Source organism: Carlito syrichta, unplaced genomic scaffold (assembly GCF_000164805.1).
Source record: "Carlito syrichta isolate Samal-C Ts95f unplaced genomic scaffold, Tarsius_syrichta-2.0.1 Scaffold164023, whole genome shotgun sequence".
In the NCBI taxonomy this organism is placed as follows: domain Eukaryota; kingdom Metazoa; phylum Chordata; class Mammalia; order Primates; family Tarsiidae; genus Carlito; species Carlito syrichta.
In genome coordinates, this window is record NW_007108119.1 from 5,262 (window position 1) to 13,445 (window position 8,184).

The following is an 8,184-nucleotide window of genomic DNA, read 5'->3' on the forward strand; positions in this document are numbered from 1 at the left end:
ACCTCAGTGCTTTGGTGAGAGAACAGAGTCTTGAGAGGTCCCTCTCCCTGATGTACCTGTGAGTCAGAGTTAGCTAGACTTCTAAAAGAAATGGAACAATCATTAGTCAAGGCTGACTTGAACCTGAAGTAAAATCTGTCTTGTACTGTAAACTCTACCCTGCAATTCCTAGAACCCAACCAGCCTGACCAGCTTCCAGACTACACAGCCTAAACTACAGAGAAGGTGGAACAAATTCGATTATCTTATTTTATGAGTGCCCTTCAGTGCACAATCCTAGCCTCGGGCACCCGGACACCTTCGACAGTCCCTTAGTCCATCCTCAGGATGTAAACATTTGCTTAATGGATAAGTAGTTGGCATAAGCACATTAAGTTCCTCAGAGGAAAGATGCAGTCATATTGTTTGACACAAATCATTTGACTTATATACAGAAATAGGATTGGAAAATTTCCGATAATATGTGGTTTGCTTTCTCTCTAGTGCCCCCAATTTCTCTTCAGAAGCTTAAAGGGAATTTGAAGACTGCTTGGTATTGGAGTTTCCAGAATTCTCTCTCTTAGAAAGGTGGGTGTTTTATTAGAAGCAATAACAATGACGACTATTGATAAAGGTATTATGACACTTAAGGGATCTCTTCCTTGCGCCAGGTGCTGTTCCAAAGTCCTTTATATGAGTTACCCCTGTATTAGTCGGTATGGGCTACCATAACAAACAACAGATTGGGTGACTTAACAACAGAAATGCATTTTCGCATAGTTCTGGACACTAGAAATCCCAGGTCAATGTGCAGGAAAATTCAGTTTCTGATGAAGCCTCTCTTAATGGCTTGAAGACAGCCGCTTTCTTGCTGTGTCTGCAAATGGTCTTTCTTCTGTGTACACTGGGAAAGAAAAAAGGGAGAGAGGAAGAGAAGGGAGGGAGAGAAATCTGTTGTCACATCTCTTCCTCCTCTTACAAAGACACCAGTCCTACTGGTTTAAGGTCCCACCCTTATGACCTCATGTTAATTTGATTACCTCCAGGTAGGCCCTAACTTCAAAAACAGACACACTGGAGCTGTAGCTTCAACATATGAATCTGGGAGACACAATACTACAAGATTGGAAAGTCAGGGGGCTGTCTGTACATTTTATCAATGAATAAATGGAGACTTCAGTTATTTGCCCAAAGTCTCCCCCACCAATGAGTAAGTTGTCATTTTCTTTTTGCAGAAGAGAGATGGTGCTGTGGGAAGCCTGTCTGTATAAATGTAGAGTTGCTAATAGCAAAGTCTGAAGGAGCCCAGCAGGTGGAAACCAGAGCAGAGCCCTGACTCCTTCGTCGTTCTATTCAGTTAAACAAGTCATAGGTCACTCTGCTAAGTCAGAGAGAAAGACAAGAAGACACGGTCACCGTCTTCCAGAGACTCAAAGTCTCGGCAACAGTGAAGGAAGTCTTCCTTTCCAGGTCTTGATTTGGATAAATTTATAAAATGGGAGAATAACCCTTTGGTCCCCTTCCTTTGCAGAGAGACGCTGTTGGGTCTCCATTGGGTGCCACTCACCTCAGAGACCACGTCCTTCAGTGGCCACCTCCAGCCTGACAGCCAGCCCCTCAGCTCACCTAGGGTCTCCAGTGGTGGTGACCCACTTCTTATTATCTTTCTCCCACCCCACCCCCACCCCACTGTCTAGAACTTTCTTGATCTGTCTTCCATTAAAACATCTTTGCTCAAGTCCCATCCCTTGAGGCAAGTCTCTCAGCTACTTCTCCTGGGTAATGTACTGACATTTGACTGGTGACCTCTGGAGACTGGTGACTTAAGGCACAAATTTCAGGCACCATGAAAGGCAGTGTGGTGGGATGTTTTTTCTTGATAGTAGGTAAGTTTGTATGTGAATATCAACACCATGGTGAGAGAGACAGCATTCATCCTGGGCTTTTCACAAACAAGGCTGCTCCTGCTATGACACAGAACTGTGCTGAAGGGTATATAACAGACCCTGTCATGCTGCATTTATCTCCCTTAGATCACACAATGCTAAAGTGTGGAAGGCCATGTTGCTGCCGGTCTCCTCACAACGACGTCCCTGGGAGTAGCCCTCAATCGGAGATGGGGTATAAATCCCTCAGTTCCCTCATCCTTTGGGTGGGATCATTCTGAGGTTTATGTTTTACACCACGACTTCATGTTTCCTTGTGGAGTTTTGGTCCCTCACTATGGACACCGGCGTAACAAAATGCTCATTAGCAGCTACTTTGTCTTCCTCATTAATCCCACACTGACAGATGGTGTTTCCTATAGTTCACAAATCAACGGCTTGCACTCAAAGCCTTTTCTCAGGGTTTACTTCTAGAAGGATCTAAACTAAGACAGGTGGCCATCAGAAATGGGCAAGGAATGCAGGTAGATGGTGGGCAGGCCTGGTTCTCTCATCACACCACTTGGTTGGCAGTGCCTGGAGGGAGCATTCAGCACCCCCTTCCCTTTTCTGCATGACCACTGAAAGAGGGTGGGGAGCCCAGCAAGAACTGGGCTGCCCATGGAGATGTCTGAAGAAGACAATTCCAACTGATTGTATTATTTTAACTGTATTCTCTAACCTTTCTGGGTGGGATCTCAGGGGATATTGGCTCTGCCAGGGAATGTACAGGGCCTGGAAATTAATCTGTTTCAACAGAAAGCATGGGATTTAGTGTCCGAAATTCTACGTATTCCAGCTATACCACCTATGAGCTATGTGGCTATTTAACTTCTGTGGGTCTTATGTTCCTCATATGTAAAATGGGATAATAATGGCTGCCTCGAAAGACTGTTCCAATTATGACAATAAAAGCTAATAAGATTTGAAAAGGTTTACATGAAGTGAATGTAGCTCCACAGTCCTCTGAGGATGTATCACAGATCCCTTACCAAATCTCTTGATACTGGATGCGTTTTAGAACTCAGAATTCAGAATTGATAAAAGAGGCAGGGTGCATGTCACATATATTATAGAACACCCACACGGTCTGGGGGCAGTCTCTTAAACAAAAACATAATATTGCTGCACCCAAAATAGGAAGTATCATACTAAGCAGGTAAAGCCCATAAAAAGTTTTCAATTGAAGTTGTAGATAAAGGATAGTGTCCCAGAGAAGTTAGACAACTTGCTCAATATCACACACCAAGATTTGGAACCTGGAGATTCGCTGGAGTCCCTGCTCTCACCACTATACCACACTCCCTCTAGCAATGAAATCATCTCACTAAAATGAATGAAGGCATTATGGGACTTGTACTGAATTCATAAGGGAGGTGAAAGCTACTTTTTGTTAATATCATTAATAAATGAATACAGATTATTTCCCCCAGAAATAAAATTGAAGGTACATTCACACTTGGAATGCAAATGCTACAAAGTCTCTACCTAAAAAAATATCTACTATTTCTTGGAAATGTGCTGAATAATTTACATATATTCATCTCATTTAACCCTCACAAGAACTCTAAGAGATAGATTTTATTATTATGGCCCCTCTTATAGATGAGAATAAGTAACTTACCAAGGTCACCCTAAAGTAAGTGGCAGGGTAGATGATCCTGTGCAAGCCAGTGCCCCTTCCACTATACCACCTGCCTCCAAACAGCAGTACTTGCTGCTGACCATCCTTGTATGGTTCGTCCAAGGTCACAGGCAGCATCCAGAGCACCAAGTTCCTGGGCCTCATGACCTGGGAAGGCCTGGCAGCGATTGCCTTCCACTTTGGAAATCTTCGCAGCTCAATAGCATTTCTTCTGGTTGCCCACTCTTGCCACTCTGAGAAAAGAACAACATCTCGTGTTCTCGAGAAGATGCAACAGAATTGATCGGAAAGAAAATCAGATTGTATTCCAGTTCTGTCCATTGTGTTGTATCAGACTATATTTAGATAAATGCTCCGCACAGTCAATGAGGCAATAAAAGCAAGTTAAAAAGGCACTAGGCTCATGCCAGGGAACAGTATGAAGTTGCAAGTTCCCATTCCTTGCCCAGAGAATGACTATTTAAAAAGCAAGAAACAATAAAAACAAGCAGTCTCAGCAAACACAATGGTGCTTTCAAGTCTGAAGCATCTTGCCATCTCAGGACCAAGGAAGAAGGATAAGGATACAGGGCCTTCTTCTGTCTCTATAGGAATGAGGCCCCAGGTGGGGAATTTAGACAGGCCTCAGTCTAAACTACTTGTAAAGTCAGGGAAGAATGCTGATAGGGAAGTCATGGGTTGTCCTGAGGAGTCACCTCAATGCCCAAGGTAGCAGCTGCTACCCCTCAGACCAAATTTAAAGATAGATGTTTCAGAAAGATGAAAATGAGTTTGAGAGACAAATGAGGCTTATGCATCCATGGGTTTGAGAACTTGATGAGCAACTAAGGTCTAGACTCCCCTGTTCTCTCAAGAACCCCAATGCTGGGATCCTCAGAATATTCTAATTCCTAAATTATTTATAACAGAGTGTGTTTCAGTCATTAACTGTCACACTATAGTTACTTGTGCCCAAATATTATCTTTTCTACTAAATTATAAACTCCTTGAGGGCAGAAAACATTCCCAAGTTATTTCATAATCTCTATGAAAACTAGAGTGGTATCTACTAAATTAAACATTTTAAGTGGACCTGTGTTATTCAAAGCCTTTTTCAGTCATAAGTTCTTCAGGTTGAGGTCAATAAGTAGTATACTTTTCCAGTCCTGTGAAGCATCAGATTTCTGGACTTGGTCAAGTCTCTTTCACTTCTGTACTCATACAAACCAATTCTTGTCTGAGCACATCTGTCTCATAATATCTTACTGAATACATTCAGCAACAACCAACCTTGTCCCTGGAGCTAGAGGCTTGCCAGGCACTTGGCCTGTCTTTTACATGATCACCAGCAATGGATTAACCAAATGCTCTGCCATCTCCTCCATGGGTCTCTATCTTCCCAGCCTTGGATATCAGTGTCTGTGTCGCTCACCATCCAACTGTTGAGCCAGTGCCACTTAGCTTAGGTTTTTCCTATATTAACCCCACTTCAAAGTGCCAATTTCTAAACTTGCCAGGGTAATTCACACTAGTTGCCATGATAAACAAAGCTCAGAATTTCAGGAACCTAACCAAAGTAAGTTTGTTTCTTCCTTACAAAATAGACCAATGCAGGTGTACCTGGATGACAGGTGGCTGTCCTCCAGGCAGTGATTTAAGGACTCCAGGCTCCATAAATCTTGTGGTTCTACCAGCTCTTGGGATCTCTCTGTCTTCTGCTTCCAGACAATTGGGGAGGGAGAGACAATGGAGAAGGTGTGCCCTATTCTAAAATCCTTACCCCAAGAGTGGTACAGCCCTCACATTCCATTGACTCCATGTGATATGTCCACACAAAGATGCAAGGAGAGGCTGGTGGCTATCTCTGCTACTAGAGTCTAATAATAATCATAGCTAGAATATTTTATGTATCTTTACTTTGCAAATTGGGTATATGAACTATCTCATATAATATATATAGCAATTCTGAAAAGCAGGAATTATTATCACTATTTTAATGTGAAAAATACATATATGTATATCAATTTCTGAGCCTCAGTGACTATAAATACTATATATAATACCCTTTTATATGCACTATGTAAACACACACACACACAAACACACACACACACACACACACACACACACACACACATATTCCTTCTGGGCTTCAGAGAAGATAACTTGCTCAAAGTTACCCACTCAGTAAGCTGCAGGTCAAGATGTGAATCCAGACTTGTATAACACTTAAGTCCCTTTTCCTTTTTTGCACCATGGAGCAAGAGATCCATAGATGTGCTTTGAGACTGGAGGCTGGAAAGGATTCATGACCCTGACTCAAGTTGGATTTTGAAAAGGAAGTATTTGACCGGCCAGAGAGATATTGAGACTGGTGAATGACATTCTCGTAAAGGCAATGAGACTCAAATGAGCTTGGTGTGTTTATGGAAGACTTGTCTTAGAAATAATTATGATGTTGAGACGGCATTCACCAAGGGTCTTACAAATAACCAACTCAGGCTGGATGCAGAAGCTCATACCTATAATCCTAGCATTTTGAGGTACTGAGGAGGGAGGACTGTTTGAGCCCAAGAGTTCCAGACCAGCCTGGACAACCTAATGAGACCTTGACTCTACAAAAAATTAAAAAATTAATTTTTAAAATTAATTTAGTTGCAGCTAGGTGTAGTGGCATGCACCAGTAGTTCTAGCTATTTGGGAGGCTGAGATGGGAGGATCACCTGAGCCCAGGAGTTCCAGGCTGTGGTCAATCATTAATGTCACTGCACTACAGCCTGGGTGACAGAGCGAGACCTTGTCTCTCAAAATTAAAATAAGATAAGAAGGCCTGGCAGTGATTGCTTTCCACTTTGGGAAACTTTGCAACTCAATGTCACCAACTCCTGGGCCACAGATCAGTACAGGTCCATGACCTGTGGCCTGTTAGGAACTGGACCACACAGCAGGAGGTGAGTGGTGGGCAAGCAAGCAAAGCTTCATCTGTATTTACAGCCACTGCCCATCGCTCGCATTGCTGCCTGAGCTCCTTCTTCTGTCGTATCAGCAGCAGCATTAGATTCTCATAGGAGAAAGAACCCAATTGTGAGCTGCACATGCAAGGGATCTAGGTTGTGCACTCCTTATGAGAATCGAATGCCTGATGACCTGAAGTGGAGCTGAGGCAGCGATGCTAGCACTGAGAAGTGGTTGAAAATGCAGGTTAGCATTAGCAGTGAGGTTTGACTATACATGCAGCCCCCCCACTTCTGGTCCGTGGGAAAATTGTCTTCCATGAAACTGGTCTCTGGTGCCAAAAGGGTTGGGGACTACTGTACTACAGAACAAAGGAAGGGAAAAGCAAAGCATGCAGCCCATTCTTGGCTGAAGTCTGTTTCCTAGTTGCAGTGCAGAGCCCTTGTAAGTTGGGCTGCAGCACCTGAGCAAGCCTGGGTACTCAGAGGGGGAATACCACTTCTCCCACAAACCCAGCTTCCAGATTTTAAAGTTTCACAAAACCCAACTTCCATATTTTACCACACCTCAACTGCCGTAAATGAAGATAGAAAACTAAGAGAAGAGCAAAATTTTGGCTGGGCATGTCCTGACCAGGAAGGTCCTGGCTTTCTTCCCATTTGGGCCACATGAAGGCAGAAAAGAGAAGAAAGGAGAACTAGGTCTATTGACTGCTTCTGTACATGTACATCTTTGCACATGACCTTTTGTTTACACCAGCTCCACTGAAGCAGAATTTACATAAAATAATATACACTATTTTAAGTGTAAGCTTGATGAGTTTGAAACTATAACCACACATGGAAACACTGCCACAATCAAGATATGGATAACTTCCATCATCCCCTGCCTAAATTCCTTCATGCCTTTTTGTATTCCATGTATCCCACTGCAAGCCTACTGAAAATATTAAAAAAGAGGTTTAGTCAAAAAACCCAAAGCTCATGTTATCATCAGACACCTCAGAATCTAGAAATTCTTAGCTTCTGATGCCTTATGCAGATACTTCTTCCTTCTCCTATTCACCTTCAAGGATTCAACACAAAGTTCTCTGACCTTCACAGTCAGGCCAAAAAATGCTGCCTCTCTCTAAGACGATCCCTTGGTGTGGTACCCATGGCACGGCCCTGCTCCTAAGTAACCTGGTCAATCTGGTCCAGGAAAGTAGGCCTCCCAGGCTGGTGCCCTCTGCTCAGAAGCCTATATCTGAGGTGACTCTGACTCTGCTCTTTCATCCTCTGCTCATTCTGCCAGCTCTACAAGCAACTGAGATGACTGGAACTTTCCACAGTGCCCTATATTTTCCTAGCAATATCATATAAAAGAAAAGAGCTTTGTGGTAGACCTACCAAGAGCTAGATCTCTCCCCTAAGCTTCAGATTTATCCAAACTAACCGCTAGATATCTTCACCTCCATCCCTCTCAGGTATCTCAACCAAAACTTTGCCAAAGCTATAGTTGTTATCTTACCTTTTCATCTCCCAGAGCAAAACATGTTTATCTCCTATATTTCCTTTTGGATCTTCTCACGGAGGCCCACTGAGCGTTAGGGATCAGGAAGGGCCATTGACCCCGGGACCACTAGGATGTGTTCGGGAGCTATTGACCCCCTTTCTTCCCCCCTTTCTACTCAGCACTAACCAGATTAAGCTCCTGTGAGCT